Source organism: Artemia sp. Qi Xiang Cuo, chromosome 1 (assembly GCF_049724085.1).
Source record: "Artemia sp. Qi Xiang Cuo chromosome 1, ASM4972408v1, whole genome shotgun sequence".
NCBI lineage: Eukaryota > Metazoa > Arthropoda > Branchiopoda > Anostraca > Artemiidae > Artemia > Artemia sp. Qi Xiang Cuo.
In genome coordinates this window covers 14,623,789-14,644,136 of record NC_142794.1, presented here as the reverse complement: position 1 = coordinate 14,644,136, position 20,348 = coordinate 14,623,789, and positions in this window count along the sequence as shown.

Sequence of the window (20,348 nt, the reverse complement as noted above, 5' to 3'; positions counted from 1 at the left end):
AAATATCTCCTGGTTTAACCGATGCCTCCCTAAATGACAAAGTCCCTCCTGTGTTAATTAAATTTGTGAATAGTGATATAGCGAAGAAAGTCTTCAAAGCAAAAGCTAGGTTAGCTTCAAGTGGAATTTTCCTATCGGAAGCATTAACAAAGAGGCGACGTGAGATCCTATATACCGCTAAGGACAGATTTGGTCATAGAAATGTTTGGACTGATCGTGGGCAAATTTTGGCAAGGCCTAACGGTGAAAGTGTCACTAAAAAAATTCATACTCTAGCCGACTGTGTTTAAGAGTAAGTTTTTTTTTTTTTTTTTTTTGTTTTTTTTTTTTTTCTTTAGATATGTTTATTATATTGCCATTCATATATTCAGCGTATTTTATTTATCTTTTGCTTATTTTTTTTATCTTTGCGTATCTGTCTAATGATTTACTTTCGTTCCAATTAACTTCAAGAAAATTTATGGATTTCAATAATTATTACTTTTTGTTACATGCCTGTTCTCACAAGTCATTGCGTCAGTTTGGGAGTTTAATCCTTTGTTATCTTGAAAATAATTTTACTTGTATTGGTCTCATGGTACATTAATGCAGTGGAGCTTTTGCGTTATTTATTTTTTATTTCAGGAACTGAGTAGTATGATTAATGATTTAAGAAAGTTACTAAATTTATCTGAAATTATTATTATTAATTTGTTCAATAATATAAAATGTATATGTATCTTACTTATTGGTATGATTATTGTGATTTTATTTATTTATTTATTTCGTTATCCTTTGGTCTGGTGAGTTTGGTCGCGGAGCGGATCTACCATCCACCGTAAGTAAAATGATTAATTCTTTTAGTGACCAGGGTGATGTTAACTCTTTGGGGGAACGTTTTATTGAGTTACAAAATAATACTTTAGATATACGAAAGTATAATTAATAATTCAGTTGTAAGTAGAAATAGAAGTTATAATGATCCTAATTCAATTATTGAAAGTAAGCATATTTCGCAATTAAGTGGTTCTGTCTCTTCTAAAAAAGATGGTATTTTCTCTGTGCTTCACCTAAACATTCAGGGACTTTGTTCCTCTTTTGATGAGCTGAAATGGATCGTCAGTGGTGGAACTCCGGATGTTATTGGTTTATGTGAAACTTTCCTGGATTCAAAAAAGGATATGCTTTTAGATATCCAAAGATTTAGGATGGAGAGGATGAACCGGAAACAGATGGCGAAAGGTGGCCTTGCCCTGTATATTGCCGATCATCTTTTCTATAATTTCCGAAGTGATTTGAGTAGAAATGAGGAAGGAATCTTTGAATTCCTTTTTATTGAGATTAAGTCAGGTTGTAAGGATTTAGTTGTCAGTTTGGTTTACAAATCCCCTAGTGGATCTAGTCCTTCGTTTATGAAAATTCTGAAAGAGGTTTTGGACTTAGTCCAAAAGCATCCCTGCGAACTAAACCTAATGGGGGATTTCAACCTCAACCTGCTAGATCAAAATTCTGCTTCGGCTGCAGATTTTTTGTCAATGATGCTTTCCGCGGGAACTCTACCCTCAGTTTGAATACCAATCCGAGTTACTGAGATGCATGCATCACTTATTGATAATATTTTTTCGTCACTAGATGTCTTAGATAATTCGGTGATGGTTAGTGATATTTCTGATCATTTCACTGCTATTTCACGATATAGGACCGCTAATCGATCGCAGTGTAAAGCTTCTCCATCTAATCTCCCATTTTTGTGTTTTGGTGTCAGTGAGATCAGTCTACTTAAATCTCGTTTGACTGATCAGCCATGGGATAGTTTGGATTCTGAATCTGATTTTAACCGCTCTTTTGATTTCTTTTATGATTCAGTAAAAGATGGTATCCTAGAAGTTTGCCACCGGAATCCAAAGCCTCATACCTCGAAAAGGATAGTACTGCTGAATCCGCGGATGACTCCAGGTCTCCATAAAAGCTGGAAAAGGAAAAATTATCTGTGGAAACTATACAAGGCTTCGTCATCTGCTTCTCATCATCAGCGGTTCAAGGCTTATAGGAATATATTTAATTCTCTGTGTCGGAAGGTCAAGTCTCAGCATTATCACATGAAACTTTCTGAGTGTGGACAAGATGTTGGGGAGACATGGAAAATTATTAATTCTGTACTTACACCTACAACCCCTCCACCTTATGTTCAAAAACTGTGGATAGTTGGTGGTATAACTGTCCCAGAAGACGAGAATGTTCAGCTAGAGATTACGTACTTTTTTCGTATTTTAAGAAAATCGAGTGCTTCTTCTGTGAGCTATAGAACTCCTCGTTGCGATTTCAGAGCATATCTTGGGCCCCCATGTTTAAAGTCTATGGTCCTGAACCCGGTTTCTGAGTTCGAGGTAGCTCAGATCGTAAATGCACTTAAAGGTTCATCGTCTTCAGGGCCAGACAGAATTCCTACAAGGGTTATCCGTGCCGTTCTTCCTGCTATTCTGTCACCATTGACTAAGCTTGTCAATCTGTCTTTCGTGAATGGAATTTTCCCTGAATCGCTCAAGCGAGCTAAGGTTATAGTACTGTATAAAGGTGGGTCCCGGAGTGATCCTGCTAATTATAGGCCAATTTCTCTTCTATCTGTTTTCAGCAAAATTTTTGAGAAGGCTATGCTATCCAGGCTTCTTAGTTTTCCGGATGTCAAAAAAGTTTTCCATGATTTCCAGTTCGGATTCCGAGCGAATCACTCTACAGAGCATGCTTGCGCATCTCTCTTGAATTTCATTCATTCGGCAATAGATTTTGGTCTTGTCCCGGCAGCTTTATTTTGGGATGTTCGTAAAGCTTTTGATTCTTTGACTCATCAAATTCTTCTTTGGAAATTATCGCATATTGGTATAATATCAAATATTTTCTCTTGGTTTGAATCATATCTTTCTGGTAGACTTATTTCAATTGATCCGATTTTCCAAATTCCTTCTGAAGTAGAGTATGGCGTCCCCCAGGGATCTGTTCTTGTCCCCGTTTAATTTCTGATTTATGTCAATGATCTTATTTCAGCAGTCAAGAACACCAGTCCTCTAGTATGCTGCAATCTTTGTCATCCGGATGTTCCTTTGTTTCCCAATGCTACTTCTAATGAAGATTGCCTCGTTGCTTTTGCTGACGATAGCACTTTTAGGACTTTAGGGAGGACGGAATGTGATGTCAGATCTAATCTGGTGGCAATATTTGAGAGAGTAGTTTCATGGTTTGAGGCGAAGTGCTTGGCCTTGAATGTTACCAAGTCACATTTTCTTATTTTTTCTCGAATTGGTGTAGCTTTCCCTCAACTGACACAGCTTCAGGTGTCACAAGGCTCCTTGTGTAGACCAAAGAATCGGTTGGTCCGGTATCTTGGTATCCTGCTTGATGAGAACCTTTCGTTTAGACACAATATAGCCATGATTAGGGTTAAGGTCTCACGGAGTTTGGGTGTCATTCGAAAACTCAAACACACCTTTCCTGGATCTATTCTGAAGCTTCTTTTTTTTCTGCCTTGTCCAGTCATATGTCTCTTATTGTCCCATAGTATGGATGTCTACTTTTCCTTCTACACTGCGGTCGCTTTCTGTCATGTATGATAAAAAACGGCGTCTGGTTATGGACACCAACAGTTCTTCACCAATACCGCGTCTAAATCTACAGTCTATCTACATTCTTTCTTGTGGTTCTTTTGTTTTTAATAAGCTTCATGGCAATCTTCCAAAATCTCTTCAAAAAACTCCTCAGTCTATTTCTGATTCAGCTCCATATAACCTTCGTTCGTCACATAGTATCTGCATTCCTCCTACTCCAACTGTGTGGTCAGATTTCAATCCCCTCATCGCTTGTCATCAGTTTTGGAACTCCCTGCCTTCTTCAGTACAGAAATGCCACTCTTTTGGCACTTTCAAGAGGATTCTTAAGGACCATTTAGTTAAGAATCAAACTGAATAATTTTTTTTTTTTTTTTTTTTTTTTTTTTTTTTTGAGTTTTTGTCCCCTGAATGTTTAGTTTTGTTTTATGGTGGTCTTCTATGCGCTATTACTCCCAGACCTCAGGTATGACTATCAATATTTATTGCTGAAACTTGTATAGCTCACTAAGGAGTAGCATTCATGAAGACGGGTTAAATTTTATTGCTTTCGTACCATTTTATTACAGTCCAATAATTATAAGCCTTATGACTGAAATAACCCATAAACCTCAATTTTGCTACCTAGCCTCAGAAATAAGCAGAGTTGATTGAATTGGAATTTATATAGTTTTAAATACAAGCTAAAAGGGCTGTACATGGCTTAAGTTTTGATTTTTTAATATTTTGGCTAAGAGTTATGAATAATATCGTAACAGCTATTATGATGTTGGTTTTACCTGACAATACACATACTTCTGTTTCGACGATAGGGATTCGCTTATAGTAATAATAATATATATTTTTTTTTTTTTTTTTTTTTTTTTTTTTTTTTTTTGTGAGTCTATTTAATATAATTAATAAATTTGGTTTATTTATTCTAATTTTTTCTATAGTTTCCAGTTTATCTATATTTTCTTTTCTTCTCCTTCATATGTGAGTAAGTGATCATTTTAAATTTTCTTTTGTTTTTTATCTCTGAGTATGTAATTCATATGTCGTCCCTCTTTGTACAGGCCAATGAGCCTTTGAGGGATTAATAACATGTAATATTATATGTGTATTTAATGAAGAATAAAACTTATCTTATCTTATCTTATCATTATGTTTGTCTTTGCGTAATTTTGCGTCTGACTCTGTGTGCTTGTATGTTTTTTCCTCTGTCTCTCTATGCCTGTGTGTATGAGCGTATGTTTGCTTGTCTCCATGTCTCTTTGTATGAATTTGTGATTAACTCTATGCGTTTGTAGATGTTAACGTTTGTAGATATTTCACAACGTTTGTAGAGTTTGTAGGTATTAGGGCACTTGGAGGGTAGGGCATGGATTACTAATGGCTACCGTATCATTGCCTAAAATGTGTAAGACTTTTTGTAAGAAGAATTTGTAGTAGCTCCGATACTAAACATATTTTATAATAGCTGCACTCTTCACTTGGTACTTGTGTATTATAGCAACCACAACCAAGAAGTGAAGGTAGGTTTATCTTAATTGTTTTTCTATACTTGAATCAACTGACCTGTGAAGGATGAATATATGCTAATCATATTCTGACATATCTATAATATTGTGTGGGAATCAGCATTCCCTCAGAATTACCCTTAGTTGGTAAGCGATTAGTTTCATCCCTTTACCGGTTTCATTCAATCCAAATAAATAAAATTCATTCATATTATTTTCATTTGGATTTATAACCCCATCACTACTTGAGTTCTAAGGATTGTTCGGTATTTCTAAGGACTGTTCTTTAAGTGATTAAATTTTAAACCTTTTGGACTGATCATATTCTGACAGGTTTAGATTTATCTTGATATTCATGTCCAGGTATGAATTATGCAAATGAGATACCTTTTGCTACCTGTATTTATGTAGGTCAATGACCCAAACTATGGTCATAGCTCTGTATAGTATAGCATTTGGTCGGAATATATTATGTTCTGGTCAGTTTATGTGGTGTATGTTTAGTAGTAATTATGGCCTTACTACTTGCATCGTTAAAGTTCTTGATGAAAAGTTAACTACACTTGGCCCAAGAATTGACGAAGGTATTACTGCATTATTTGTCGATAATTTTGAAAACTTTTTTAGCCATCTTTTTCTGGAAAGGCCAGTCATGATTGAAGTTATTTTTTTGCTGTTTGTTGAATATTGTTATTTATCAACTAAACCAGACTGAACGTTGAAAAAACCTTAAATCTCAGTATTTTAGTGACTGCAAAATGTAAACAAAAGATTATAAAAATAGCAATATTCCATTCTATTCAGAATACCTAAACATCGATAAATTTGGGTTCTAATTTTGTAATATTTCTTCAAATATGTACAAAGCACATTCAAATCATCGTATAAGGACTTTAACGGTTCGTGAATTCTACGTATTGTGGTTTATTTTTGGACTGCAACAGGATATTCATCCTCGTTGGTTTGGTGATTTATTGTCCATTAGGTCTACTGTTCATTCTCACGATACAAGGGGTAGTGAGCGTTGACTTCTATGTATTGAGAGGTATTTCTTCCAGTTCATGTTTTTCAGTTTTTATAGAGGTACACGGAAATGGAATAGGTTTAACTAGTGATTTTAAGATTATTGGAGACCCAAATATATTTAGCAAATATATATTCAGAAGGAACCAAATATATTCATAAGGAACTGCTTTTTGCTGAATATGAGTTTTGATTAATTTGTTTATTTAGTGTGGGGGTTTTGTTTATATGATGTTCCCGGATGAAAAGTATAATATATGATGGGTCTAGGAGATTTCCCTCCAAAACAATCCCCCCCTGAGATATCCCCCACGGAAATTTAATCCCGTAGGAGATTCCCCCCGGAATACCCCCCCCCCCGAAAATTTTCCCTGTAGGAGATCCCCCTGGAAATTCCCCCCGTAGGATATTCCAGATCCCCCTTAGAATATTCCCCCCCCCCCTGGAAATTTCCTTCCGCAGGAGATTCCAACCCTCCACAAGGTCCATGAGACCTTGACACTGAAATTGAAATCTCTTAATTTAATCTCTTAATCTTCTTAATTAAATCCCACAATTAATATGTCATAACAGTTAACCACCCCGGATTATTCCATTCGAAAGCTATTTAGGCTCCCGAGCTGTGCCATACTGGGTCAGTTCATTTTTTTCGTGTCACATCAGAAGTACGTAAAGTTTAGTAAAATAATGAAATATTTCAAATCAACGCATAGAGTGGACAAGATTGCCTTCGAAAGTTTCGTTTACACGAAACAGAAATACTTAGCGGCTGGAGTGGTCAGTTTCGAATGCGAGTTGAGACGACAGACGAAGGAAAGGCAAGGCGAGTGTAAGGCAAAGATCAAGGTGAAGGATGGTGCTTTGGTTGGGCGTTTGAACGAACACTCACTTGCTCCCAACCAGTCTAACTTTCAAGAACAGGAACTCCGCCACCAGATGAAGAAGTAAGCAACCGAGACGCTTGAAACCCCGCAGCAGATTCTAACCCAGTCTTTGATCAACATATCTGAATGTAAGCGTCTTATGATTTCTTCCAACTATTTCTGCAACATGCTCAGAGCTTGGGACAGGTACACGCTCGAGCATGTTTCACTTCTTTTCAATCTTTCTTCTGGAGACAATCCAAAATCTGGTTCTTCCTGATTCTGATCTAGGCTAAGTAACGACAGTTCTAATGCCAAATGTAGTGCTCTTCTTCAAAACCTTGGCCTTCAGATGAGGTATAGAGACGATGATGAATTTGCAGTCTCCGTCCAAATGCTAGCTGCTCTTGCATTCGTGCCCATTTCGGAAGTACATTCTGCATTCACGGCTGTCGTAGCCAAACTTACTGACAATGTATTTGGGCCGATCATCACCTACTTTGAAGATAACTACATCGGTAGAATGCGTGGAAGTAGGAGAGTACTTTGCAAATTTCCGCCCCGTGTCTGGAATATGTTCGACAGAGCGAAAGATGAACTCCTCAGGACAAACAACAATCTTGAGGGTTATCATAGAAGATTGCAGTCTTCAGTTTCGGCTCATCACCCTAGACTTTGGAAGTTCATGGACATACTCAAACGTGAACAAGCACTTAACAGGGCGGTTGTGATTCAAGCAAATGCGGGACAATCCAGTGAACCAATTAAGAAAAAGTATGTGGGTTAAATGCCAGAATTCTACGGCAGATGGAAAACTACGGGAACGTCGAGACGCAGGAGTACCTGAGGCATATTGCAAGAAATATTAGTTTTAAAGTGTAGAGTTTTAACCGTGTATGTATTACCGTGTATAACTAATTATTTACTTGGCAATTAAAAAGTGTACTCCACTCGCTCTTATATTTTAGGCCGCCGAGAAAGAGAAGAATTTTGGAACAATTTCGACGCATGGGCAACATCCGATGCAAATAAGTCTGAGGCAAGGGTATTCTCCGGTGGCGATTATTTCCGAGAGGGGGGGGAATTTTCAGCGGGGGAAAATGACGGGGGAACATCTCCTAGGGGGGGGGATCTCCGGGGGGAGGGGAAATTTTCTCGGGGGGATATCACCGGAACCCATATATGATATTCTTTTATATCTATTGTTTAGTGTGGTGTATTAGTGGTGTCGGTGGCCAAGTGTTCTATTTGTTTTCTTTACCACCCCCACGGACAAGCTTTGCTTTTTAGGGGAAGTAGCAATAACTTTTTGCTTATATGTTTCGTCAATAAATCCTTCGCTCTCTCAAAGATAACACATTCAGATTGGCGTATACAGTATATGGCGTCATATAATAGTTCGTCAAAAGTCAACGATAGCAGATTCAGACTAGTGTATAAGGGTGTATCTAGGCTAGAGTTTGATGATGCTAAGCTTTTCTCGAACACATTTATACAGTTTGTGTATTAATATAGTAAGTTCAAACTTGGTTCAGCTCTTCCAGTTTGGGCCAGTTCGAACTGTAAGACACTTGTCACATGGTCTTAAAGTGTCAGTTAAAGGGCATAGGTACCTTAAACGAGTTGGAACTGGCACTAGCGTCGGAAAAACCTTAACGCCATCTAGCGGTCGACGAAGCTTGCATTGTTTTTTCACTGTAGTAATAAGAATAAATAATTTAACTAGTGTAATTGGTAAAATTAATACAGTAGTAAGCACCTGATTTCAGTTCCTGATAGTAAAACAATTACAATACTTAAAAAAATGACAAGTACTGACAAGTGGTAGATGGCGTTGATGTTTTTGTTGGTTTTGTTGCCGGAATTAGCGCCAGTTTCCACTCTTATAAGTTATCCATACTCTTGGGTGTCTCCTATAAAAATATATTCACAGAACTCTCTCTAAAGAAACGTAATTCATTCACATTTATACCAAATTGTACGTGAACTTTAAAACTTTTGTGGTTTGAACGTAATGGTTTTATAAGAGCCAAGAGGGGTACTGAGTCCTGGTGTAACTGGTTATTTGATTTGACCCTGTAAGCTCAGCCAGAGTCGACCCAGCTCTAAATGGGTACCAGGAGAAATCTGGAAAGATATTCTATTTATTCTCTGTTTTTCTTTATTATTAACTATTTCTTGCTACTATTTTCTCTTAGTATTTATTATTTAAATTCTGGAAAGATATTCCATTTTTTCTCTAATTTCTTTATTATTAACTATTTCTTACTAATATTTTCTCTTAGTATTCATTATTTTAATTCTGGAAAGATATTCTATTTTTTCTCTGTTTTCTTTATTATTTACTATTTCTTACTACTATTTTCTCTTAGTGTTTATTATTTCAATTCTGGAAAGATATTCTATTTTTTTCTCTGTTTTTCTTTATTATTAACTATTTATTGCTACTATTTTCTCTTAGTATTTATTATTTCAATTCTGGAAAGATATTCCATTTTTTCTCTGATTTCTTTATTATTAACTATTTCTAACTACCATTTTCTCTTAGTATTCATTATTTTAATTCTGGAAAGATATTCTAGTTTTTCTCTGTTTTTCTTTATTAAAAACTATTTCTTACTACTATTAATCTCTTAGTATTTATTATTCCAATTCTGGAAAGATATTCTATTTTTTCTCTGCTTTTCTTTATTATTAACTATTTCTTGCTACTATTTTCTCTTAGTATTTATTATTTAAATTCTGGAAAGATATTCCATTTTTTCTCTAATTTCTTTATTATTAACTATTTCTTGCTACTATTTTCTCTTAGGATTTATTATATTATTTCTGGAAAGATATTCAATTTTTTCTCTATTTTTCTTTACTATCTACTATTTCTTGCAACTATTTTCTGTTAGTGTTCATTATATTAATTCTGGAAAGATATACTATTTTTTCTCTGCTCTATTTTCTGTGCTATCGATAAATTGGTTTCTTGAGCACTTTTCTTTACTAAGTTGCATCTAACTATCTCGCAATTTTTAGTTTGGAAAAAACTATCTACTGGAAAAGAAGGCAATGGAGTCAGGCACAAAATTCATTATTCCAATAAAATAAAAACTAATATTTATATTCCTTTGTATCAATCAAGGTAGTTCCGTTAAACATACTCATCAAATCGAAATAGAAAAAAAAGATGAAAACTAAGAGAAATTAAAAGAAAACTATAGGAAAATACAGACACTAAAAAAACAAACACACCCACCCGCACACAAAACACTTCGCACGAAAACACAACTTTAAACATTCGAAAAACACACATACAAAAAAGACTAATTATAATAAATCCTTAAAAAATTAGAATTGTTTTTATTAATCTTTAGGTAAGAAAAGTTAAGGAAAGGTATGGAAAAGGTAAGGAAAGTAAGAAAAATTGGTCACAATTTTAGCAAAAAGTGTTTTGGCAGATATCCCAGTGAAACAAAAGCGAGTCTATCATTGCTTTACATCAATGCTGTTGTATATACATATGGACCTCAGAGTTGTTGTTCAATTAATTCTGTAATTTTTATGGCTTTTGTATTAATATAAATTTCAGAATTATTGTTTGTCTTTTTTATCAAAAAAAAAATATTTATTATTACCTGTTTCTTCTTGAAAGTTACTGTCTATTTTCTTACATTTTTTTATCATTATTTTTAAAAACGTTCCAGTGTGTCAGTTCAAATGCAACATAATGTAATTCTACGTACTACACACACAAAGCTGCAGCCATGCTATTCAGCTGCACGTTATGAATTTAAATCTTAGACTAAAATGCTTTCCTTAAAATTCACCCAAAAATAAAATGATGAAAGCATGAGATACCCACAAATTCGATCCACAAGATCATAATTGTCTCATCATATATAATTAACCATAGCCCCTTGGAAGACCAGAGGCACCCATTCACAAAATTGTGGAGAGGGAGCCAGGATTTTTTTTCAATTTTTTTTTTAAATGAAAATATATGAAAGTTGTTTTTAAAATTTAGGGGATAAGATAATTTGTTGTTTTACTTTTTTTGTTAAAGTATCATAAAAAAGTTATTTTTTCTTCTCAAAAGCTTGGAGGGCCAATTTTACCACCCCCATTTAGAGTCCCTGTGGACGAAATAAATAAAAAAAAAGCTTATACTCTTTTGAGAGGACAAGAGAAAGAACATTTGCCCCCTCCTCCAAACAGCAATTTACAAGTCTCCTTACCCCTCTCCCCCCAAAAAAATAAAATTTTTATTTTTAAAAATCTAGGAGGGAGGATAAGTTGTTGTTTCCAATTGTTTTCAATAAAATACCAAAAAAGCTTTTTTCTCAAAATTTATAAATAAAATAAACATAGATATAAATAAAATAAACCTAGAGTATACTCTTTTGAGAGGACAAGAGAAAAGATATTTGCCTCCATCCACAAACACACATTTACAAGCCCCTTTAACCCCCCCCCCCCAAGAAAAAAACTTTTATTATCACTTCACTCCCCCTAGGAGTGACACAAAAGCGAGTTATCTCTCTTGTAATGTTCGGCATCCAACTGATTTTGATTGTAAAATTACTTCCAGAGAATTCCTGGGTTCAGCTACTTGTCCAGTTCACCTATATCTTGACAGTTACTATTCTGGACTCGTCCAGTTCAATGTTGCATTCAAGTATCTTTGAAACAAGACAATTTAAAGCATTGTTCACCAACCAAAATGCTCATCACTGATCACATTCGTGTTTTCGTGTTCTGCATATCGTGTTTTCTTAACGACGGAATACACTTCAAGACACACATCGTTAGCTAATATCCGTGTGTATATCAAAGGATTGGCAAATCGGTAGGGTCAAACGTACAAATCAAACACTTAACCTGAAAAAGAGTGAATAAAAAGCGAAAAATAGCAATGATTACATTAGTCTATCAAAACTTATATTTCCTATGAAGATTCCTTAATTACGCTTACATTACCCTTTCAAATTCACACAAACATTAAGCCAATTGCACGACTTAATTCACGTTTACTATTCCTCTGTGTACATGCTTGGATCTTCTTAAAGTTTCCTATTTTGATCGTTTTTACTTTAATGCATTTAATACTTCAAAAGGAAAAACACAATGGAGCATGCAAAACATAATACTGTAGAAAGTCAACTTTCCGGCCATCCTCGAAGAGCCGTCCTGACTGAGTGGTTAGCGCGCTAGATGAAAAACCCTTTGTCCGTGAAGATAATGGTTCAAGTCCTGGCGCCGCTGGTTATTTGGTTTGAATGATGGTGACTCTGTAAGCTCAGCCAGAGTCAACCCAGCTCTGAATGAGTACCTAGAGAAATCTTGTAAATTTAAATAGTAAAGGTGTACGAAAACACGGGATGGCTGCCCCCCCCCCGCTTCCACTTCGCGGCTGAAGGTCCATGGAAAGGTGATCAGCACGACCGGTAGGGATTTTAAAATCCAATACCGTATATTTTATCTTACATCTTATGTTAGCGGGAAGTGTATTTTTTTTTTTCCCTATTGTTTGATAAAGGAGACATTACGAGATTCCTCTCTTCTCCTTTGTATAAAATTTATGTATATGTTTTTGTTAAATAAAGTCAAGTCAAGTCTTGCCAGTTATATGAATTCGCGATTATCCGGACAACCAACCCCGACCTATATTTTTCAAGTCTTGTTACATAATATGCGATTTCGTGGCATGCATATAATTACAACTTGCATCGGAAGGACAAGATACTTATATCGTTGGATTCACTAATTTCAAATTTTTTTTTCCTATATCAAGCTAGAACTAAGATGTAACTTTGGGTTTTTCGTTGAGAATGATCTAGACTTCAAATAAGCTATTCTCCTGACGTAAATCAAACGAAAGGAGAGTCAGTATAAATCCCACTTTTTTCCTTAAATGAGCAAATGACAATCGAAAAAATAATAAGTATTATAGCGCTAGTCAGTAATAATGATAATAGTAAAATCTCATAATAGTAATGATAATAGGACAGACGATACGAGCCCTGAATATTCACCAAAAATTTCTAGATTTTCTAAAGAATTTCTTATATTTGTGGCCAGACTTATTTCACGGCACAGAATATAAGCAACTCTTCTCGATGTCACCGGTCCTCTCAATATCGTCTCGAAGTTACGTAATTTGACATGATTTCTAAAGCAATAGATGGGGTCATCTAAATATTTAGGAAATAGGCCCGGAACTGGATTTCAACAGAATTGTATTTTAAGACAATAGAACGCAATCATTGTTACAAAAATAGTTGTAACCAAGTAAAGTGCAAACGACGCCTCTTAGTAACCAAAAGTTTAAAAACGCAAGTTAAAAGAAAAAACTGTCTTGTAAGAAAAGTCGACACTACAATCTTGCCCTATTGAGATTTGGCATACAATGTACAACTCTATCTGCACAAGCATGTTAGTATACAAGTAGCCTATACATAAAAGTAGCTTATAGGCTATAGGTTAGCCTACAAATTTTTAACACAAAGTGCTTTTCATCAAAAAAAAAAGTTGCATCAGGTTCTTTCATGATCTGAGCCTGAGTTGCAGCCTTGTTTTTTTTTTTTTACTTCTTGGGATGCTTAAATTTGATCAAATTATGGCCGTTCTTTTTGCAACACAATAAAATCAACTTAACCTTATGATATTAAAAACTAAATAAATTTACAATTAAAATTCGATTACCCAATTAGACCTGAAATTTAGCCATTATTACCTGATCGCCAAGGCAAGGCTTATGAAAGCTGTGATGACATTTGAACACCACGATATCCATTAATTTTTTTTCATCCTGCGCTATTAGCCTCTGAGAACATGACTGACAGGTTGATATACCTGAAAAAATCAAAAAATGCTAACTTAACTTCTCGGGAGGGGCGCTAATGGTGCACTTGCATTAGTAATTTCGGTACTTGTATGAAATACCCCCTGCATCTCAAGCTGTTCATGCATTGACACATTGTAAACCGGTTTCTTTCGCTAGTTTCTTTCAACTTAACGTAAGAAATGACAAAGAGAATTGGCAGAATAGATGGGAAATATATAGTTTTGGTTATATATTTGCATATTAAGGGGGGTGGGGGTAAAGTATTTGGACAGTGCGAAGTCAGAAAACAATTCTTACTTCATAATATCAGAATAATTGTAGCTAATACAAACAGTGGCGTCATTCAGGGGGGGGGGGCTGCTAACATCCGTTAGAACATCCGTATAGAAACATCCGTTTCTAATATAGTACTTCACAGTACTTCACAACAATATATTGTGGGCTCTATTCCCAAACATATTTATTTATTATTCCTATTTAATATATTGCAACACATTTTTATTGCCTTGTTGTTACAGCCACGGTGATCAACATTCATTTCAATCAAGTAATTGACCCCGGATCGGTAATAAAATAATACATGTCGCTTACGATATTCTGGAGTAGTGGTTCCCTCTACAAGGCCGTATTCAGGGGGGGGGGGGTATGTGTTTTGAACTCCCCCCTCCCGAAATTTTTGTCTGACTTGTAAAAATGTAGCAAAAACCAATTAACATTTTTTTATGCGTTTTTTAAGTTTTTTTTGTGTACCCCTCCCCCGCCCTCCCAAAAAAAAAGATATCCTTGTTTAAAACACCCCCGACAAAAATTCATGGATACAGCCCTCCCCCTCTATATATACCTATTTTGTACTCTATATTTCTTTGAGTCTGTTTGTGAATCTGTTCTGACTCATGTCTGAGTCGTGTGTGACTCAGGTCTTCTCTGTTCCTGGACTTTGTAAAAAAAACAAAAAACAAAAAATATTTTTTACAATGGCGGACTTTTTGCGCTCCTAGCAGCCATAGGCATATTATTGTTAATAGACGCCAGACCGTATAGGATTTTGCAAGTTCCTTGTGCTTTTTCTTCTTTGCCTCCAGTCAACACGTTAAATTTGAAATTTGGTTTCATTCAAAACGGCTATTTCATGAATTTTATTTCTGGAATTGTATTGAAATTTAGCTTCTTGAATTTTGAAAAAAATCAAACTGGGAGTTTCCGATCATTAATTTGTTTTAGATTTCAGGAAAGATAAGAAAGACAAGAAAAATGAATTTTTCATTTTTTTTTCATTTTCAATTTTTTTTTTCAATTTTTCATTTGTCTTTCAAAAGACAAATGAATTGTCTTTTGAAAGACAAAAGACAAGAATTATATAAAAGGGCAATTCAAAGAATCGATACAAATCTTGAAGGACGGTACTTAATCTCACAAACCAAAGATCATAACAAAACGAGAATATGAAGAAGGACAGGATTTATTAATAGGAGAGTTAAAAAGAAATTGTAGCAACAATCAAAGACCAAATATTTCGATTTCACAAGCGAAAGGCTTTATCAACGGGAGGGGGGCTTAGCTTGAACCAACTTATAAAAAAAGTGAGAAAACATGAAAAGACATAACAAATAATAGCAATACAAGAACAACCTGAGCAATGAAAGAAAAATTCAGACCTATCAATGAAATGTCAATCAAGAAAATCTACGAGTGGGGGAGGGGGATTTACTGTTCAATATCCAGAAGGAGGTGAAAATTTGTTGTTTTTACAATTTTTCTGTGAAAATACCAAGCCAATGCCATTAACGGCCACTTTTCAGATGGGCAAGCTTGTATTATAGAAATTGCACCGCATGCAATTTAAATTAACTGCCATGCTCATAGACTCAACCTTGTGTCGGCTGATTCCATTCACCACTTGAGATGAATGGCATCTTTCTTTTCCACTCTTTAAAAGTTGTACTGTTTCGTTGCGAATAACAATACACGCTACAAACTGTTTGTCAATTCTAAGAAAACCACTGGCATAACTATTCGTCAGCTGGAGAAATCATTTACTACAGATGGGCATACCGAAATAGATCAGTGAACAAAGTACTGAATAGATACAACTATATTTTGGCTGTTTTATCAATTACCAGAACATCTAGTGACGGGGAATTGGCAGTTCAGGCACACAAACTCGCAACCAGACTTCATATTTTTGAATTTATATTTATACTCACTCCATCTAGCGGGAAAAAATTTTGTACCATGAACTCTGTCTGAGCAGCCGCAGGAGGTAGACCTAGTTTTTTCTAAAGCTGCTGGTCTTATTACAGGTACGGGAGATAAAAGTATAGACATGCGAACTGACGATGGTGTTGATCAAATCTTTCATAGAGCAAACAAATTTTCTTGTGAGTGCAGTCTCACTGAAGACCTTTTGCGAAATTCTCAAAATTCTGATTCTTCATGTAAAAGACCAAAGCGTGCAAAGCAAGTAGCTTCCTGCTGACGTGATTTTGCAACAATCTGGACTATGGGAAAACGTAATCTTGCTGAAGTGAAAGAATCAACTAAAAATGCTCTAAGAAGGGATAATTTTTTCGTGACAGACAGATTGTGCTCCAAGTTTCAAAGCAGCTTCATGAATACTCTTCCACTGTTAGAGTCAATCTCTGCGATAGATGTCGATTCGCCGCACTTGGATCTTGGATCTTGTGAGAAGAAATATAGACTTTAGCTAATTAGCTAATAAGAAAGATATCTTTGAACTTCGCGATTGTCTGAAGGCAATATGCAAATCTTCATTACTCTGTCTATCACAACAGCTTGTAATGAGAGATTCTTTTCTATATTAAGCCTGATTAAAACCTAATTAAGATCAACGGCAACAGAAGGCTCAGTGACCTAATGTTGATATTTAGTGAAAAGGCTCTTTTGAAATTGTTGGATTTCAATGCTATGGTTCATATTTTTGGAAAAATGAGACCTTGTCCGTGCCCAGTGCTGCAATAAAACTGTAAATTACTTTCCAAACTTAAGTTCTCCCTGTACTCATTAGACACTTTTAAATTACTTCTTACTATCATAAGTCGATTTTGGAAGATACCTGAGCTAACCACCTGTATACCTGTATAACCTGTATATCTGTATATAACCTGTATACCTGTGTATAACCTGCATACCTGTGTATAACCTGTATACCTGTGTATAACCTGTATAAAATGTATACCTGTGTATAACCTGTATACCTGTGTATAACCTGTATACCTGAGTATAACCTGTACACCTGTGTATAACCTGTATACCTGTGTATAACCTGTATACCTGTGTATAACCTGTATACCTGTGTATAACCTGTATACCTGTGTATAACCTGTATAACCACCTGTGATACCTGTGCTAAGAAATATTGGTCTTCAACAGCTGTGAGCCAGACAATTTAGGGGGCCCACATAGGTTGCTTAGCCCCCCTAGCTCAGAATGAAATGACGCCACTGAACACATCATGCATGCAAACCCACTGTACTTTACCCCCCCCCCCTAATGTGCAAATATATAGCCCAAATGTTCCTAAAGTATTATATTTTTATCATTAGGTATATTTGATTAGGATTAACCTAACTTCACTACTGGAGATGCAGGGAGTATATCATACAAGTACCGGAAATTCTCTTTTTCGTGGTGTATATTGTATCATTTTTCTTTGATTTTTCTATACTACTCGATATTCGGTTTGTTAGCTGTTGTTCTACAAACGAGAAATAGATGTTACTCAATAGCAAACGGTCAAAGATGGGGATGCAAAAGTAGAGGAAAGCAAGAAATGATAATACTAAAAGTTAAAATACTGTGATTAGCTATTTTGAAAGCACCTTTGTGTAGACATTAGCCATGTCATTAGACAAAACTTTAAGATAGCCGTACACTACAAGATGTGAAAAGCACTATACAAATTTAGAATTCGAGGCAACACTCCCAAATAGAAATACGGCTTGTTTTAAAGCAGATTATTATAGTCTATAATTTACTTATGACCAACAAATCGAAAACGAAAACAAATAGACGAATTTTCATTTGATGGTTAGCCAGCTTATGGGAATGCTTTATAAAATTAGTTATGATGAGCTTAAACTAACTGAATTATCTTACGCTTAGCTTGAATTATTTTCATTAAATTAAAATGATTAATTGCCCTTAAACTAATTAAATTAGCTTATGTTTAGATTAATATAGTCTAATTAAATTCAAAAAAATAATTACCCTTAAAATGATTAAGTTATCTTACATTAAGCCTAGATTAATTTAATTAAATTCAGATAAATAATTACCCTAAATAATAATTAAATTAGCTTACGTTTAGCTTAAACTAGCCTAATTAAATTAAAATAATTATTTACTCTTTAAATTTATTAAATTAGTTTATGTTTAGCTTAAATTAGTTTAATCGAGTTAAGCTAATTAATTACTTACGCTAAGCCTAACGTAAACCTAACGTTATCTTACATTAAACCTAAATTAGTTTAATTAAATTCAGCTAATTAATTACCCTAAAAACTGATTAAATTAGCTTACGTTTAGCTTAAATTAGTTTAACTAAATTCAACAAATTTATTACCCCTAAACCAATTAAATTATCTTAGGTTAAGCCTAAATTAGTTTAACTAAAATCAGCTAACTAATTACCCTAAATAATATTTAAATTAGCTTAAGTTTATCTTAAACTGGTTTAATTAAATTAAACTAACTAATTACCCTAAACTGAATAATTAATTTACAATGAGCTTAAAAACCTAAGTGCAAATGTTATTCACTTAAACAGTAAAGCACCTCTTTTACCTTCTTTCAAAAAGTAAAGAAAGTTTCTATCATAATTCTAATTTGGATCAATATTATGTTTTTATATGTTTAATAATATCTCTTTTCTCTTTTGTCTTTTTTTTATTTTTTTCGTTGTGTTACTCCGTAAGTGTCATGAAATCCCACAGTATATAGTATCGCAGCATTTTGTATTTCGAGCTCACAACAGCATTATCTAATACAATAGCTTATAAGAGGAATAAATAAGCTTTTACTACATTAAAAGAAAATTAATAAAAAAAGAAAAATAAATAAAATAAAATTGCATATATAACAATAGACAGTAACTCTTGATTGAAATAAAAAAAAATAAATCAGAATTGAGTGGATAATATAACGCCCACTGAAGGAAACTTAAAAAATAATTCCTTTAGGAAAAATGATTGCAAAATATGCACAAGAATGTTGACCTATCAAATCGTGTTGACCCAATATTCTCCAATGTTTCTCTTCCGGTAACATTACACCTTGTCATTTATTCATATAGTATGAACTACATACAATAACACCTCCAAAAACGACAATAAAGAGGGGAAAAGGAGAACCGTGGGAAGAAAAACAAAAACGAAAGCCTCTTTTCATCAAAGAGTAAGTAGCAATATGCAAAATAAACAGCTGAGCCTTGATCAATCAAATCGTATTCACTCAAATTTGTCCGATTTCCTTGTTCCAGTAACTTTTTAACTTCTCAGTTACTAATATAATGAGCTAAAATAAAGGCAATAATGCGCTAACAAAACGAAAAGAAAAAAAAAGCGACAATGGAAAGGAAAAAAGGAAAAAGAAAAATCGTGGGATGAAAACAAAAATGAAATATCCTTGTCATCAAAGGATATGCAGGAATATGTAATATACAAAGCAGAGCCATCATCTATCAAATCATGTTAACAAAACATAAAAAAAAGTATATGCTTAAATTATGATTAAAGAAGCATATGTTCGTACTAATTTCATGTGTGTTTTCTTGGTCATATTGACCCTCTAAATTTCTTTCTTACATCACAATCAAACCCATTTTGATTTTATATTAAAATATCTTATTATTATACAAAAACGTTAGTGTAAATTTAAGATATATTAAAATATCTTATTATTGTGCAAAAACGTTAGTGTAAATTTTTATACGAATACATTCCTGAATGTCCCTTTCCTGAAAGCATCTTGGCAAATTTCAGTCGAAATATACGTGCACTGAACACAAAAGTTGAGTCATTACACTGCTAGTATTTAACAAATAACTCTACATGTCAGCAGTAAGCCATTTGTGGTTCTGGCTTAAAAAAAAAAAAACTAATTAAGCTGCTAAACTTTAGGTTGTTTTTAATTATTCAGTTTTTAATATTTCATTTTATTCTTCATAATGCTTGTTTTTTTTTATTATTCATCATTTTACTATATCATGTTATTATTTATTTATTATTTTTTCCATTTTATTTGGGGTTGCCCTCAAATATATAGAGTTTCCAATGAAATAAATGATTAATTTTTCTCATTAGAGGGCAGTGTGATTATATTTTCACATTTAATGAAAGTTAAGCTGAAGATTAGGATTAGATCCAAAATTTGTCAAAATCAGCATTGATACCAAGAGCTCCAATTTTTTCCAATTTCCAATTTTTCAAAAAACTCCAAAAAAAGCTCTGAGATTAAGAAAATAGGTATAACATATTTTGGAAAAAGAATAACTGAATAAAATAAAAGAAAGCAAATTGAGTCAATGAATAAT